Source organism: Geotrypetes seraphini, chromosome 8, assembly GCF_902459505.1.
Source record: "Geotrypetes seraphini chromosome 8, aGeoSer1.1, whole genome shotgun sequence".
Classification (NCBI taxonomy): Eukaryota; Metazoa; Chordata; class Amphibia; order Gymnophiona; family Dermophiidae; genus Geotrypetes; species Geotrypetes seraphini.
The window spans coordinates 117,453,058-117,466,427 of NC_047091.1; the positions used below are offsets into that span (position 1 = coordinate 117,453,058).

At 43.6% G+C, this 13,370-nt stretch overlaps 1 protein-coding gene and 1 non-coding gene across 3 annotated transcripts in view; one reads left to right on the forward strand and one right to left on the reverse strand.

The window, feature by feature from the left end:
• The window catches only part of HAPLN4 (hyaluronan and proteoglycan link protein 4), a 56,651-nt gene extending 47,111 nt beyond the window's left edge, over window positions 1-9,540 (reverse strand). The window contains exons 1-2 of one of the 2 annotated variants that reach the window (XM_033953961.1): window positions 9,466-9,540; window positions 5,391-5,541 (exon numbers count right to left, since the gene is read on the reverse strand). The gene's annotated coding sequence lies outside the window, so the exon portion shown is untranslated. Of the gene's footprint in view, window positions 1-4,768; window positions 4,828-5,390; window positions 5,542-9,465 lie in introns of those variants that run through there. The other variant, XM_033953962.1, reaches the window with a different exon arrangement.
• A 372-nt stretch (window positions 9,541-9,912) lies between these two features.
• Window positions 9,913-9,985, forward strand: TRNAA-AGC. Its single transcript has one exon. It is a non-coding gene; the product is annotated as a tRNA-Ala (tRNA).
• The last annotated feature ends 3,385 nt before the right edge of the window (window positions 9,986-13,370 follow it).

A 13,370-nucleotide genomic window follows, 5' to 3' on the forward strand; every position in this document is an offset into this window, starting at 1 on the left:
TGGCATTGCAGTAGTCTAGTTTGGAGAGGATGATGGATTGGACAAGGACGGAGAAATGTTGTTGGCGAAAATAGGATTTTACTTTCCTCAGCATGTGGAGGCTGAAAAAGCATGATTTAGCCAAGGAGTTGAGGTGGTCATTGAGGGAGAGAGAAGAATCGATAATGATGCCAAGGACCTTGCTTGAGAACTCAAGCTACAGTGCAGCGCCTGAGGGTAGTGTGAAGAGGGTGGGCAGGTGTTCTAATTTTGGACCGAGCCAGAGTAATTTTGTTTTTGATTCATTCAATTTCATCTGTACCGAGAAGGACCAGGAATGGAGTCTCATTATGCAAGCTGTAATGTTCTCGTGGAGGTTGGTGAGATTCTGGTCTGTCTCAAGGAGGACAAGGCGTTTCAGGGAGGACATATAGATGTTAAAGAGAATAGGGGATAGGGGTGATCCCTGAGGGCCACCGCAAGATGGTGTCCAAGGAACGGACATGGAGCCATTTGTGTTGACAGTGTAGGAGCGAAAGCGTAGGAAGTTTGAGAACCACTTTAGGACAGTGGAGTCAATTCCTATCTCGGAAAGTTGATAAAGTAGTATGTCATGGTGGACAACATCGAAAGCTGCAGAGAGATCGAATTGTAATAGGACAGCAAATTTGTTACGAGAATGTAGTTGTTGCACCTTAGAAATTAAGGAAACTAGGAGGGATTCAGTGCTGAAACTGGGTCTGAAGCCATATTGGTAGGGATGGAGGATGGAGAATCTCTCTAGGTAAGAAGAGAGCTGGGTGGCGACTATGGCCTCTAGCAGTTTAGTTAGAAGAGGGATATTTGCTATGGGGCGGTAGTTAGATGGTAAGGAAGGGTCGAGATCGGCTTTTTTCAGAAGAGGGGACAAGACAATGCGTCCAATTTCTGTGGAGAACAGGCCCGATAGTAAAGCAGAATTTATAAGCCTGTGCGGGAATGTTTTCGTAAAGGTAGGAAGGGAAAGGATCCAGGTGGCAATTGCAGGATTTCAGTTTGAGACAGAGTTTAGAGATCTGGGATTCGGATACGAGTTCAAAGGCAGTCCAGGATCTATCAGCAGGATAGGGTTGGAGTCGTTGGGAGGCAGAGAATTGTAAGAGACTGCTGGGGGGAAAGAACTCCGTAAGGTAGTAATCTTTTCGTTGAAAAATTTAGCTAGGTCGTACTAAGTCAACTTGACCACTGTAACATCGCCTATTTAGCAATTTCCCAAAAGAATATGCGACGTTTACAATTAATGCAAAATGCAGCGGTCAGACTAATCTTCGGGCATGCGTAAAGTTTAAGTTTGCCTGCCTCTGCTTTAAAGTACAATACGGACTAGCCCCTAAATACATAACTGACCTTTTCTCCTTTTCAGCCAACAGACACAAGAGAAGCTCACATTTGAACTTCGTTTCCCCCCCAGTTAGAGGTTGTAAACTGAAAAAACACCATGAACACCTTCTCTCACATCAAGCAGCATTATGGGGTAAAGATCTAGAACAACTGCTCTCGCCCACTACTTATGAGGTATTCAGGAAGTGTCTGAAAACACACCTGTTCCTGAAGTATTTAGACAACTCTTTCTCCTCAATAATGGTTTTCTTGATCTATTAATCTCTTTCTTCCACCTCTCTTAAGCTCAACCAATTTGTACCTTCGTTTAATCTTTTGTAAACCGCATAGAACTTCACGGTACTGCGGAATATAAACTGTTATTATTATTAATTTGTACAGTATAAGGAAAACATGAAAGAATTTCAGTAATAGTTTCCCAGGAAGGGGGGGGGGGGTAAGCAGGAGACAGAAAGGTGGCAAAGCAGTTTTAAATGTCCTTGTAGTGGGAAAGAATCTTTGTTAAGGAGTGACAAAATAGACAAGGGTACGTTATAAGGGGGGGAGGGTCAGAGTTAGGAGTTAAAAGCAGTGCTGATTATGGCTATGGTTTAAGAACCAATGTCAGTACGTTGGGCAGAGTTGAAGAACCTGCAATAGCCACACACATGGCTTCTTTCTAGGCTACCTACAATGAATATTCATCACACCACACTTACACATGTTTGGTATAAGAGACAGGTTTATTTACACTTAAATAAAGATTAATAAATACAAACATGAAGTACTAACCATTTTATTGGACTAACTTAAGAAATCTCTTGGCTAGCTTTCAGAAGCTAACACCCCCTTCTTCAGGTTCCCAGACTACAGAGATCCCACAAGCCTGCCTATAGCTGAAGAAAGCACAATCTGTCAGCAGACTTTGGTACCCTACTCCCCCCCCCCAAAAAAAAAAAATGCCCTGGCCTTCAGCATGTCTAAAACCATCCCTATTTGTAGCTGTAGAGGTCTAAAAGTGGTCTCTCTCTTCCAGTCACATCTTTCTGTAAGTCTTCAGTTCTCTGTTCTGGTGAATAAATGCATGACATAGGGATCTCAGAAAAAAGAACAACTGGTCTATAAATTGGAATTCGTATTTAGCTCATGCCTTGTTCAGTAGTAGCTCAAGGCAGAATTTGTTCCCTTTCTTTTTCTCGGCAGCTGCTTTTTCAGTTTGTCAAACGCATCAGCAAACTAGTGTACTTGAGGGCAGGCCCTGTGTGTGAACAGGGTAGAAAACAACACGGACACATGGAAAATGGTATGAGGTTTAGCAAAGGATGCATTTTGCACCCACTGAAATGTGCCTCCCAATATGCCTAGGGCTGAGAACCTAAAAACCAGACATGGCTCAGTAGATACGCAGCCTGCCCTGCCTTTTTGTGAGGGTAACATCATGGCCAGAAACAAGCTCCTGAAGCAATGGCCTCTGGGGCGCAGGAGGAGCCAAAGAAAGGGGTCCTCTTTACAGCTGCTCCTGAATCTTCTAAGGTATCCCCTCCCCCCATTCAAATTGTCGTGTGAAGATTTTTTAACTTAAACAACTCATGGCACTGTCCTGAACCAATTCTTAGAGACCAAACTGAAGCTTCCAGAATGCATGAATCTGCAGGACTCGCATTAAAAGATCCAAAGCACTGGAAAAAGCAAAGTAAATGACTGTCCAAAAGGTTAGATATGACTCAAACAGATCAAAACTATCAGCAGACTGCCAAGCAACATAGAAACATGATGGCAGATAAAGGCCAAATGGCCCATCTAGTCTGTCCATCTGCAATAACCATTATCTCTTTCTCTCTCCGAGAGATCCCACATGCCTATCCCAGGCCCTTTTGAATTCAGATACACCCTCTGTCTCCACCACCTCTTCTGGGAGACTGTTCCATGAATCTACTACCCTTTCAAATGAAAGAGACTCAACTCGTGCGCATTTACATTACGTAGGTATTTAAACATCTCTATCATATCTCCCCTCTCCTGCCTTTCCTCCAAAGTACCGTATACAGACTGAGATCTTTAAGTCAGTCCCCCATATGCCTTATGATGAAAACCACAAACCATTTTAGTAGCCTTCCTCTGGACCGTCTTCTTCCTTTTTACATCTTTTTGAAGGTGCAGCCTCCAGAATTGTACACAATATTCTAAATCACACCAATGTAAATGTATTCACGTTAGCTAGCCCTGGCTTTCTGGCATCCCTTTCTTGATGCACATTGGTGCTAAGTGCATATTTCCAAAAGGAGAAATGGGTCTATAGATCCCACAATTACACTACAGTTTATTTAAAATTTGATGCAAACACTTAATAAAAAAAACAGGGGAAACAAAATTGTTTAAAATGCTAACTAAGACAAACGCAGACATAGACGAACCTGACACAGAAGGAAAAAGATAGAAACATAGAACATGACGGCAGAAAAGGGCCATGGCCCATCTAGTCTGCCCACACTAATGGCCCACCCCCTAACTACCTAACTACAATTTTTAAGGAGAAAAGGAACAATGAGGGTAACAACAATAGGATGGGGGAAAACAAGAACTGCAAAATCGTATTTGAAATAGATTAGAATGCATGAGTGGGCAAAGTCAATCCTGGCTCCAGGTTTAGTTTCCGAACGTATCCCTATATAAAAAGGCTTTTAAGGAACTTTTGAATCTGTATAAAGCAGCTTCTTCTCTAAGATAAGAAGGGAGGGAGTTCCATAACTGGGATGCGGTGATTGAAAATATCTCATTGTGTCTGGTGCCAATGATCTTTAATGAGGATACAGATAAGAGATTCAGTATGTGTAAAGGCAAAAGTCTTCTTGAAGACCAGGCTACTTGATGGCTTTAATACAAGGCAGTAAATTGTACATGCATGCCAACCTGCACACACACACACACACACACACCCTCTCCACACTGTATATTCAAGGCACATCAACAGTGATAGAAACATGACGGCAGATAAAGGCCAAATGGCCCATCTAGTCGGCCCATCAGCAGTAACCATTATCTCTTTCTGTGATGAGGGAGAACAGGCAGAACTAGACTGCAGGTGTTTATTCTCTGCAGTCAGAGATGGTGCGTTCTGCAAAGAGTCCTGCGTCCTGCAACTTTACCAAAATCCAACCCAGCACCACAGACACTAGCTAGATACACAAGGTTGTGCAAATATTCCTTCAGGAGCAAATTTTAAAATAAAGGAATAAAACTATCCCAAGACTTTCTCACAGTTTAGCCAGAATGCCCAGAACCCTAAGCACATAACAGAAAAAGCCTTTGTGTATGTAAAAATCAATGAACAAATCATTCACTCTATATAAATGGTCCTTTCTCCCTCCCCCCCTCCCATTGTCTTTCTATGCAAAGTCTAGATGAAGAAAATATAAAGCAGGGAGTTTACCCAAAGGCTGTAGTTTTCAAACTGGAGTTGGAAAAGACAACCTGCCTGTACCCCATCCTGAGCACTGCCATAATGCAGCAGAGCTCTACTCATCACCAAGGAGACGAATACCAAGCTAAGAGCAACACTGCAGCAGCAGAGGTCTACATGGCTGACTTACCCTGTCCTCCCAAAGCCACAGAGCAGGTAAGGAAAGAGTGACTGCAGGCCACATAGAATGACCAGCCAGACCTGTGGGCTTTCTGCATTCTATATCTTTCACGTCTTCTTCCCACTCTTTTCGGCTGCTGCCTGCGTGTGCAAAGTGCTGACGCCATCTGAATGCCCTCATCAGCATGCTTTTTCAGTCAGCAAAGTTTTCTACAACAACAAACGCAACATCTCCCTCACCCCCCCCACCCCAACACTCACTTCACTGAATGGGGAATGATTCTCTGCAGAAGATAAAGTTTAAGAAATTTATTTGTTATAGTTAGTTACTTCAAATATTCATAACCTGCAGGTCTGGTTACAAACTATTCAATGTGGCAAACATGAGACTGAAACATCACCACTGAGGTGCTAAAAGCAATGGCTTTTAAATGTGTCCAGTTAAGTGTTCTGTTGCTCTGTCATTACTCACATGTGTTTAAAGTGGATATTCAGTGAAAACAAGAACCCCGTTCTCTGGATTTAGGGCACAGCAACAGTGTATAGATCAGCTGTGATGGCGCAAGTGGGGAACTCCGCTGACTGAACAGCAGGAGAGCAGAGCTTGAGGGCACCATCCAAATCTACAAGAAACAAATTTTCATGAAAATGATTTTACATTTGAATAATATATCATGCATGTGCTCTATCCCTATGAAAACTCCATTTAAGCTATTCGTAAGAATGAGGGGACTCAGTTCTGGTTTGCCCAACTTCTGTCCGAAAGTTTTTCCCTACTCAAACTCCCAGGTGGGGTGGTAGAGATTACCAACAAGCCAGGACTGACTGGCATTTCACATTTCAACTTTATTCAATATACCACAAATAAAAAGTAAAAAAAATATAAGCAGTTTACAATAAAAACACAACAGGCAGGATGGAGAGAGTGCGTAAACATGCAAGGAGGCCTAAGTTACAGTCAGAGCAGTATAATGAACTTACAGTAGAAGGATCAAGGTTCAATCATATCATGCTAGCACACAAGCCACATAGAAATAAAGGAGAAGTAAAATGCGTTACTCCAAAGACATAATGGGAAGAAAGGAACTGTATTGTGACTGCTTGCCCAACAGTAAGCAAAGCTATATGTCACTATGAGGCAGGGATTCTCAACCCACGCCTTGGGATACACCCAACTAGTCAGGTTTTCAGGATAGCCACAATGAATATACATACAGTGGAAGCTCTGAATGTAAATCAACCTCATGTATATTTATTATGGCTATCTTGAAAAGCAGGTTGGAGCAGCGAGTTCCAAGGACTGGATTGAAAACCTTGGTCTGAGGGTAAAGCCTTCATAAAGCAGCGATTCCCAACCCTGTCCTGGAGGACCACCAGCCAGTTGGGTTTTCAGGATAACCCTAATGAATATGCATAAAAAAGATTTGCATATAATGGTGACAGACATGCAAATCTGCCCAATGCATATTCATTAGAGTTATCCTGAAAACCCAACTGGCTGTTGGTCCTCCAGGACAGGGTTGGGAGCCACTGCCATAAAGTAAGAGATTGAATTGAATTTCCTGAATGAGGTTTGATATTGAATCTGAAGAGGGAGTACATTCAAAAGCATAGATACCATAACACGGAAACAAAATCACCTACAGCTCTAAGTAAATCAGGGGTGTGCAACCTCAGCCCTCGCCAGCTTGGGTTTTCAGGATTTGTCAAATGAATATGCATGAGATCTAATTGCATACAATGGAAGAAGTGCATGCAAATATAACTCATACAAATTCATTTGGGAAATCCTGAAAACCCGACTGGATTGCAGCTCTCGAGGACTGATATTGAACAATCCTGTTGTAAATGGAAGAGAATGACCAGTAAGTTTTATTAGGAGGATCACAGAGAGCATGATGACACATAGGGCAGTGTTTCTCAATTCGATCCTGGTGTATCCCCTTGCCAGTCAAGTTTTTAGGTTATCCACAATGAATATGCATGAAAGAAATTTGCATATAATGAAGGTAGTATATGCAAATCAAGTTTATGCATATTCATTGTAGATATCCTGAAAACCTGATTGGCAAGGGGGTACTCCAGAACTAAGTTAAGAAACACTGACATGGGGAAAAAGTGACTCAAAAAGGAAGGATGGGATTTTTATAACAAATCTGAATTGCAAGGATAAGGACCTTAAATGATTTATTAGGCTCATCCAAGTTCAATTCTATTTCCATAACTGGTCAGCCTGAGATAGGTCCAGAGGATGATCTATGACTGCAGTTCTCTGGATAGTAGGCTCTGCCTTCACTTCACCCTGGGACTCAGAGCGTGAGTTCAATATCGGGATTGGATAACATGGAAGTTCTTGAGGGAGATTAATTCTGAGACCACTAGATCACAGGCATTTCCAACTAGGGTGGAAACAGTTTTGTAAGGATATTCTGCAGCTTTATCCAGACAATGATGGTGGCAATTATCTGGATATTTCTCTTTGAATATGTAGCTCAATGTGTCTTTAGTGGACCCTAAACAAACATGGTTCTCAGAATGGAGGAGTAGCAAGTAAAAGGTGTTTCTCACCGACTCCTCCTGTAGACTGTGCATAAGGGATGAGTAAATAGATAGACCCTTGCAGACAGTGAAGACTCTGTTCTCCCTTTTGCCAGCAGCTGATTTGTTACAGCATATCCAAGAGGGACCCGCCCTAAATATTTAGGCCCTAGGCACATGCCTATTTACCTGTCTTAACCTGCCCTGCTATCTTCGCTTCCTCTCTGAACAGTCAAGAATAGCAGTGTTTCTCAACTCAATTTGCATATGTTGCCTCCATTATATGCAAATTTCTTTCATGCATTCATTGTGGATATCCTGAAAACCTGACTGGCAAGGTGGTACTCCAGGACTGAGAAACACTGCACTTAAGGGTTAATCCAGGGCTTCTCAACCCAGACCTCAGGGCACACCAAGTCTCATTGGGTTTGCTGGATACCCACCATGAATATGCATGAGATAGATTTATATACCAAAGGGGAAGTGAATGCAAATCTATTTCATGCATATTCATGGTGGGTATCCTGAAAACCTAATGAGACTTGGTGTGCCCTGACAACTGGGTTTAGAAGCCCTGGATTAATCCTTCCCTGGAAGATAGTAAAAGTAAAACTGTCAAGTTACCCAGTTCAAGGAGAACGAAGTTAAGCCAGTCATGGGTCAATCTCATCCTGTTGCATTATGAGAACTGCAGCATTGATTTCAACAGAAAAGAGTCAGGGATTACAAATCTCACAAAGCTTCAGGACGTTGAGTTCAATATTGGGACTGCACAACTTGGAAGCTCTTGAGGGAGGTTAATTCTGACTAGACCACAGGCATTCTCTGATGTTGTCCTACAACTTCAGATCAGTTAAATTTCAAAATATTAGTAAAAACTAGTTTATCTTGCTTGGCTTATAATGCTGGCTAATCAGTATGTCCATCCCTAGCTTTGGCTATTTTTGTTGAGTGATGCCATTTTATTTCTTCTTAAGGACTTTCCTGATCATAATAGTTCATGCTGGTTTTGCATTGTTTTTATTTACACCTATGTGGTTTTGATTTTACAACTGGACTTTTTTTAGTTTATTTTGAATTGAACTTCTAGGGGCTAATAGGCAGCACAAACATAGAAAAAGAAGAACTGCAGCAAACAATTAGACTGGATAGATCATACAGGTCTTCATCAGCCATCATTTGCTAGATTATTGTATTGTATCATAAACTTCTGCTACATCTCTGCAAACTTCTAACCAGATGGAAAGATGAAATAAAAGGACAACACCCCCCAAAACCCATTTTGTTCTTAAGATGATCAGACACCAAAATACTCCAGGACATTCACCTAACTGCTCTGTGCTATTTAGGTCACTGAACAAATCCCTCCAGTTCCCTCAGGTTTTTCAGGCATGCTTGCAGCAGAGACAGCTCTGTAAGTTACAAACCTGCACACTTCCCGCACATCTCCATTTTGCCTTTGGACAATTTTCTGAGCGTTGATAACTGCCTTTTTATGTCTTCCACCCCCATGGTATCTAAATTATGACAGCTGTGGTGAAATCCAGAGGCAAGCCAGACAGTTCATTCCAGATGCCATATAAAGTTTTAAATACTGTATTTTTTCCTCACTCGCATGGGTCTATGTGCGTGGCACTAATTAATTCAGAAGCTGTAATCATCTTTTATCTCCCAAACATCTGCTCTTTTCGTTCCCACAGGCAGAATTCTGTCTTGTTTTCTAGATTCTTCATCCAACTTGAGACAAATTATCTTACAGCTTTTTAGCGTCTCCTGATAAATGTTGATATCCTATTAAGTCAGCATTTTAGACCAGTCTATCAAATATAAAAGTCTGTAAAACCAAGCAATTTTATATTATTTTCGTTCTATTCATTAATAGAAATTAAAGTCTAAATAATATCAGTCACATAACAAAACATGATTTTACAAAAATCATTCCCTTATACTAATTTTAATTGTTATTTTCGGGTCCTTGGTAGAATCGATACACCTAGAATTGTACTTACAGAACTGCTCTTGTGAAATCACATGACCTAACTATGGGCGGGGCAAAACCAGCTTTCAGCGATAGTATAGAGATCCAATAGAAAGGCTGAAATCCGTCCTATGGCCATGCCATTTAAAAGCAGCCAATCAGCATGATGGGCGGGAATGTTGTCAAATATGAAAGGAGGGTTCGCAGTTTTCAATGGATGAAAGTTTGGTGGTGGGATTGATATTGCTCCTCCTCCCACCCACCCCCTTCCTTGCCCCACAAGCACACCGAGGCCGCCGGGTTTTCTGAATACTAAGTAGAAATACAGTATATGTATGGGGAGGGACAGTCGGGTGCTATAGAAAAGTGGTGAAATCTGCATAGGAAAGCCTGTAAGATCTATTTATATATATATAGGTGATGACAAGAGGTGTTATGAAACTTTTGTAAGGGCGGATTTGCCCTCTGTAGTCAGTGTGGGGAATTAGCTCAAATGGTAGAGCGCTCGCTTAGCATGCGAGAGGTAGCGGGATCGATGCCCGCATTCTCCAATCATTTAATTTTTTTTTTTGTTTGTTTGTTTGTTTAGTTACATTGCTAGTCTCTGTTGCAGTAAATCTTTGCCTAAACTAAATCCTAACTGTATGTTGGAGTTTAGAGATCCAGGCAAGAGATTTTGGACAAGCCTGGATTTCTCATCAGTCTATTCTGCAATATCAAGAGATGAGACTTGCAGCACTGATTTCAAGCAACTACAAATTTCGTACTACATTGGTAGGTAAGTTCCAAAATCAGGACTGGTCAAAAAGTCTCCCATCTAGAACTGGGTAAATTTGGTATCTCTGGAAGTTTATCAGTAATTTAATGCCCAGTGTACAGATATAAAGTGGTTTTGCACAAAACTCCCTCATGGCAGGAATAAGGTAAAAACCAGGATCCTCTTTGAACAGTACTGAGATCCTGGTAAAAAACCAAAACAGGATTTGCAGGACCCCAAGGATCCTGGACTACCTCAACAGCAGACCTCTTCATTTTTTTGATTGTCACCATGCTGCTATTCATTTTACAGGCTATGTCTTCATTCCTTCTCTGCCGGTCCTACCCCCTATGACATGCCCTTCCTGTGTGAGGGGACCAGCAAAGAAGGAGAAGACGACACTCGCTGCAGAATGACAGCCAGAGCCTGAGGGGCAGTCAGAATAGGCTGTAGTTTATAAAGGCAGTGGGGTGGTGGTGGGAAATCCAGCAACACTTTGGATTTAAAAGGTGACTTTTAGTACTCTGGTCACACTTATTTAAACCAATTACTAGGCAGGGGGATGTAGCTGCTCTTCCTCTTCCTCTGCTGTTTCTAAACCTGCAGCAGAAGGAGATCAGCAGCATCTTCTGCCTGGACTAATGTGTGAGACTGTTGAAAAGGTGGAATCTGTTTTCTGCCAGAGAATGCTTGTGTTCAAACTTAAAGGTTACAGGACTCCAAGGTGCATTATAGATTACTAGTCTTTAAGCCCGTTACATTAACGGGTGCTAGAATATGTGTGTGTGTGTCTTTCTTTCTTTTTCTCTCCTTGGCCGCTTTTTGTCATTCTGTCTCTCTCTTTCCTTGGCTGTCCACCACCACCCCTTGCCTGCTCCACCTATCCAGCAGTAGCCCTTCTCCCTTCCTTTTACCTCCCCCCTGTCCTGCAGCACCCCTTCCCTGCTCCCCCTGTGCTGCAGGAACCCTTCTCCCTTCATTTTAAGTCTCCCCCTGTCCAGCAGCACCCCTTCACTGCTCCCCCTGTCCAGCAGTAGGTCTTCTCCCTTTCTTTTACTTCCCCCCCCCCCGTCTAGCAGCACCTCTTCCCTGCTTCCCCTATCCAGCAGTAGGCCTCCCTTCCTGTTATCTCCTCTCCACCTGTCTAACAGCACCTCTTACGTGCTCCCCCTGTCCAGCAGTAGGCCTCCCTTCCTCTTACCTCCCCCCTGTCCAGCAGTACCTCTTCCCTGCTCCCCCTGTACTGCATCACCCCTTACTTGCTCCCCTTGTCCAGTCCAGCGATCACCAGCCATCAGGCCAGCTCCTGCAGGGAGTCTCCTTCCTGCCCTGTCTCCGCCAGGCGTGCGAGCCTGCTCCGCTCCCTCCTGACCTGCCAGGAGTATTTGAATTTGACCTGATGCTTCCTGTTGAGGGATCCTGTCCTCGCCGGACTCAGCGACGATCTCCAGCCATTGTGCCGGCTCCTGCAGGGAGCCTCGTTCCTGCCCTGTCCCCGCCGGGCGTGCGAGCCTGCTCCGCCCCCTCCCTACCTGCCGGGAGCATTTGAATTCGACCCGACGCTTCCTGTTGAGGGAACCTTTCCTCGCCGAACTCAGTGGTGGGAGGGTTGGATGGGAGGGTCAACGGGGGTTCGGGTGCGCCGGGGAGGGGTGTGGCGGAGGGAGTGACGATGACGAACTCTACCTTACAGTGAGTGAGGGGGGATTTGAAGCGCACATGCACTCTCCTACCTGCCACGGACATACGGATCACGGAACACGCAGATAGGAGTGCGCATGCGCGCTTAGGGTTTTATTATTATAGATTGCCCTCTCCCCCTGTTCCTTAGAAGTGAGTTTTTCAACATTAACAGAAAAGCCGGGAAGGGGTAACACGCGGACCTCGTGGATCTAAAACCACACGTCCTTAAAAATCTGAGGTCCGTGCAATGAAGTCACTGGGTCGCGGGTTTTAAAACCTCCATATACATTTAATAGTCCTTCACACCTCAACTACCTGTAACTGTGCACGGCCCTCAACAATATTAAGCAAGTATAACACAAAATTTCGTGCTAGTTTAATGGAGTAATTCCCCACCTTCAGTACGGTATCTTTCACTAGGAGTCAGCAAAGGTGAGAAAATGCTGGGAGTCTTTATGTAATTGTTCAACACTAGGGGAAAGTACCTCTATGACATTTTAGCGCTGACGGATCCTAATGTTTTTCCCTCCCTATGCCGAGACTAAAAGTGGCACAGACCTTAGGGCAAACGTTTTGCCACTAGTCTCAGCATAGGGAGGGAAAAGCATTAGGATCCTTCAGCGACTTTATTGCATGGACCTCAGATTTTTAAGGACATGCGGTTTTAGATCTGCGAGGTCCGTAAGGTCTACGTTTTACCCCTTCCCAGAAAAGCCTAACCCAGAGTGTGAATTAACTTCAGACATCCTGTAAAAGAAGTGCAATATCCTTCAGCCTGCAGTCACACCAGCTGCAGCATGGTTTTGCTCTTTGGGTGACTTTGAGGGCTATCTGAGTGTCTCCCACCCCCTCTTTCTGGCTCTAGCAGTGCCACCTGGCCTCCTATATATACTGTAGAATAAAGAATCAGTTGACAGAACTCCCTGGGAGTAAGAGCAGCCTGGCCTCCTAAACGTAGAGTGTTAGGGCAGGATGCACAACGCTCCAACAGCATGGTAATAAATACCATGTTGGAAGCAATTTAAATTTATAGGTTGATGCTCAGCACAATAGCATGCAAATTATATGTATGTTTGAATGGAGCAGCTCTGGTAAAGGGGAAGAACTGTGCCTGGCCCTTGCTCAGAAGAGCAAAGGTAGGCACAGCTCTTCTCCCTTCTGTGCCCACTAAAAAAACAAACAAACCTCTTCTCTCTGCATGCGAGCAGCTGGCCAGCACCTGTACCACGATCAGCTGAGCCAGCAGGGAAGAAGAGAAGAATCTCTATCCGCTGAGTTGGTACAGATCCACAATCAGCTGATCATGAAATTGTGCCAGCTCAGCTGATAGCGGCTTTTCTCTTCTCCCATCTCAGCTGATTGTGGCTCCAGTGCCACTCAGATGATAATGGGCAAGGAAGAAGCACTTTGGGAGGTGGGTTTTTTTGCGGGGGAGGGGTGTAAGTTAGAAAATGGGCACAGGATATGCCAGGATTCTGAAATTCTGACACCTCTGG